Source organism: Cydia fagiglandana, chromosome 12, assembly GCF_963556715.1.
Source record: "Cydia fagiglandana chromosome 12, ilCydFagi1.1, whole genome shotgun sequence".
Taxonomy (NCBI): domain Eukaryota; kingdom Metazoa; phylum Arthropoda; class Insecta; order Lepidoptera; family Tortricidae; genus Cydia; species Cydia fagiglandana.
In genome coordinates, this window is record NC_085943.1 from 3,737,408 (window position 1) to 3,742,374 (window position 4,967).

Genomic DNA, 4,967 nt, shown 5'->3' on the forward strand with positions numbered 1-4,967 from the left:
GTGCACACAAAAAAAACATTAATTTTGGTATGGTAGACATTGTAGAAACTTTGAATGTTAATTGGTATCCCTAACGTCGTGACATGTTATCAAAACACTGAGTGCAAAATTTCTTAAAAATAGTGTATAAATGTTGCGTTAAAGGTTGTGGGAGTGAAAGAATTTCTAATTGTGGAATATTGTTTCACAAGGAAGACACAATTATTACATTTTGCGATAAAAATACAAGACAACATTGTCAAACTCATTAGGGTGATTATGATGTCGGCACGATGAGAATCAGTGTTACACAATTCTTATTAGGTACTTAAGTAAGTTTATATAAATAGGTATGTATTTATTTCGGCATGTTTAAATTGGTGAAATGAGAGCCAATACCGAATAAATGTTTGCCAAAATTGAAATCCAAAGTCCTTAAACAATACAGACACATCTATGCATTGTTATAATAATAAAAAAACACATTGATAATAAAAGAAAAATAGAACTTTATCTATATTAAGCCCCCTCCAGACTATGCGCGTGAATCGCGGGCGAAGCCGCGAACGCGAGTGTGGAGTGGAGTGTGGCTTCGCCCGCGATTCACGCGCATAGTCTGGAGGGGGCTTTATAATCTATATATTTATATAAATAGTAATTTACTGACTTTTGGGACGATACCAGAAACGCTACTGGGAATTTAACCTCATTGGAAAATTTGCTGGAACGGCACATCACTAGTTTCTTTACATTTCACGATTCTTCTCTTTTCGCACAGATGGCCTAGCACCGTGAACACCGAAGTTCGGAAATTACGGACAAATTTCTCTTTTTTTACTCCTATAAAGGAGTAATTACAGTGACAGAGAAAGATGCTCGCAATTTGCAAACTTCGGTGTCTATGGTCCAGTGACAAGCGTCCTAGTTAAAAACTATAGCAAGCGGGCGTAGCGGACCCACGCGACCCTGAAAACTGAAATTCGCAAATTGCGGGGATCTTTCTCTTTTACTTCAATGAAGGCCTGATAAGAGTGACAGAGAAAGATCCCCGCAATTTGCGAACTTCGATTTTCGCGGTTGTAGCCCTGAGGCAGTTGCGAATTTGCCCTAAGCCCGAGTAGGCCCGGGCCTAGGGCGGCCAGATATTTTGGGCGGCAGTCTATATGATGGGTGCTGAGAAAGGGGGGGGCGGCTAGTGCTTGCTATGTAGGGCTTGGGGCCTAAGGCGGCAAAGACTGTATGTAATTCCCGCACTGTCCTGAGAGCCTACCCCGAACCACTTTCGACATGTTGCGTCTTTGTTGCACTTGTAAATTCGTACGTAAGTGTGACAGAGAGGCAACACGTCGAACATGGTTCGCAGTAGACAGTAGACCCTCTGGTTCTGTCACCATATCTATCTCTCTATCTCTCTCACTCATACCTGTGTTCTTGACAGACGTTACGGCGGACCATCTTCCTGACGATCGACCATGTTCGTGGTCACTGAACGGCTACCGTGAAAATCGAAAATCGTCAATTGCGGGCATTTTTCTCTGTCACTCTAATTACGCCTTCATTGGAATAAAAGAGAAAGATCCCCACAATTTGCGAATTTCTGGTTTCGGGGTAGCCTCTCTGGACCTACGCCTACTAGTAACAGCTTTTCTTCTTCTTCAGTTGGTCCCTCAATACTGAGGATCGTGACATCATATCCTTCTGTTGAAGACCAGGTTCCTCCATAGGGTTTTCTTCCCCGCCAAACGCATGGCCTCGTGCAGTTTTAATTGCATAGGTGCCGTAATTTGAGCACACCATTTAGAACAGCTTTTAGAACAACTAAATTAACTACCTAAGGTTGTGTGAAGCGTTTTACAGAAGAGAAAAAAACTATATCCATCCCTTTTTAGGCGAAAAGACAGTAAGATTGCTATTACTAATATGTATAACTATGCACGATTAAGAAAAAATCTTTTTTTTTTTAATTCTTTATTTTTATAGAGGGTTTTTACAAATGCCACCCTCATAGTGGCTCTCTAATTAATCTATAACATTCTAACTTTCACTACTTCTAATTTGTATGATATATATAACCATATTAAACTATACATTTATATTCAAAGTTATCCTAATATCCCACATACATAAGACGTATGGTCACCCTAATTAGAAAGAGATGCAACGGCCAACCTTGACTTCTCATGTGGACACACTTTTTGGCCAATGTCCGCCATCCAGTTTATTCTCTACGTCCGTGCATTATACAAACACAGCCTCTTAAAATCCGTCCTAATTCGCTGCAGAAGTGAACTACATATATATACGTATAAGCGAAGCGTACATAAAACAAGTTGCAAAATATAAAATCAAGTATTTTAGTGTGAAATAAATGTATTGGGCCAGTTAATTATTTATTATTTTAAAGTTTATTGCACATCAAAAAAAAGTACCAAAGGCGGATTTAATGGCTTGTGGCATGACAATGCCCGGCCGTTTCACGCAACTCATGTAACTTTAAAAACTTGAGTTTTGAGATATAATAATAATAATTCTTATAGCTTGGGACCCGATTTAGACCTACCCGCGTCGGTGAATTTTCTACGATTCGGGGACCTCTTCGGAGAAACCGAGGGTTTTGCCTGTGCAATTGCGGACGAAGTTATCATGACGAATAACTACCGGAGATATATCCTGAAGGACGGTACGGTCGAAATTTGTCGGGCATGCCGCCGTCCCGGAGAGTCACTCACGCATATTATCTCCAGATGTTCTCATTTTGCTAACAGCGAGTACTTGCACAGACCTCGTAGCCAGAATTATTCACCAGCAGCTTGCTCTCCTATACGGCCTTATGGACCGCGAAGTGCCGTACTACAAGTACTCACCTGCGCCAGTTCTCGAAAACGGCCGTGCCACACTATTGGGATCGATCTATCATCACTGACAGGACTATTGTAGCCAATAATCCTGATATCGTGGTGATAGATCGATCGCAGCGCCGGGCCCTACTCGTCGACGTCACTTTCCCCCATGATGAGAATCTCGTGAAGGCCGAGAAGGACAAGTCCAGCAAATACCTAGACTTAGCTCACCAGATAACCGCCATTGGTATGTTAACTCGACGATCATTGTTCCTATAGTCGTGTCAGCGAACGGTCTCATAGCGAAGAGTCTCGACCAACACCTAGAGAGACTCTCGCTGGGTGGTTGGATCAAGGGTCAGATGCAGAAGGCGGTAATTTTGGACACGGCGCGTATAGTACGTCGGTTCCTCACTCTGCGGCCCTGACCACCGGCAGCTTGGGCCCTGCCACGCTGCCGGCGGCACCCTAGGTTCTTCTTCTTCTTCTCGGATACTCTTGTCAGAGCAGTCGTAGTCATTGAGGTCCCTAGGTTAGGTTTTTTATAATGTGTTTATGTATTTTTTATGGTTTTGTAAATGTCTTTATATTTCACTTTTATATTAGTGTGTTTGTGTTTAATATTCTCATATTTAACTCCATGCACTACTTGTTGACTTTTGTATGAGTTCCACATTTTCTGCTACCCAAAGGTTGTCTGTTAGAGATCGCTTTTTAGCGATAAGAGCGCCTGTTGTTACCTGTTTTTATTTTCCGTTTAAAATATCTTTGTACTTTTACATGTATGTACCTATTTTAAATGTATATAACTATTGGTGAAATAAATAATATTTACATTACATTAGTAGTTTTAATACAGTAAAATTATACATTTTGCGTTTGCGTCAAATCCGGTAGTTCTGATTTTTTTCAGGCTTGTTTATGATGTTGGCCCAATGAATAATCCAAGTTTGTGACCTCGAGCGCCGAACGCAACTTTGTCAAAAATCGAATAAACTGCAATTTTTTTTAGATTTGGGCGATTATAACCCTAAAGTACTAGTTTTTGGTACTAACTTCCTAGGGCGTTTTTAAAGTATACTAAATTTGCTACAATAAGACACTAGAATTGTCTCTGTACATCTAATATTTTCCGAGATAAAGCCTTTCATAATTTTATAATTTTACATCAGTTCTTAGCTATAATTATAAGGGTTAGGTAGGTAATTTATATGGAATTCATCACCGCCACGTTCTACAAAATATTTATATTCCATAAAAAAATGTATGAGTGCCTATTAAAAAAAAAAAACAAATTATTGTAAATAAATATTTTGTAGAACGCGCCGGTGATGAATTCCATATAAATTACCTACCTAACCCTTACATTATTGCTAAGAACTGATGTAAAATTGTAAAATTTTGAAAGGCTTTATCTTGGAAAATATTAGATGTACAGAGACAATTCTAGTGTCTTATTGTAGCAAATTTAGTCTACTTTAAAAACGCCCTAGGAAGTTACTACCAAAAACTAGTACTTTAGGGTTATAATCGCCCAAATCTAAAAAAAACCGGGCAAGTGCGAGTCGGACTCGCACACGAAGGGTTCCGTACCATAATGCAAAAAAAAAAAAACAAAAAAAAGCAAAAAAAACGGTCACCCATCCAAGTACTGACCACTCCCGACGTTGCTTAACTTTGGTCAAAAATCACGTTTTTTGTATGGGAGCCCCATTTAAATCTTTATTTTAGTTTGTTTTTAGTATTTGTTGTTATAGCGGCAACAGAAATACATCATCTGTGAAAATTTCAACTGTCTAGCTATCACGGTTCGTGAGATACAGCCTGGTGACAGACGGACGGACGGACGGACAGCGAAGTCTTAGTAATAGGGTCCCGTTTTACCCTTTGGGTACGGAACCCTAAAAATTGCGGTTGATTCGATTTTTGACAAAGTTGCGTTCGGCGCTCGAAGTCACAAACTTGGATTATTCATTGGGCCAACATCATAAACAAGCCTGCAAAAAATCAGAACTACCGGATTTGACGCAAAATAGCCAGGTTACAAAATTCGACAAAGTTACTGGATTATTGAAAAACTTGCCAATAATATCGCTGTGCAAAGTGACAGGCAGAAGTTTGACAATTTAATCAGTTAGTTTATATTTC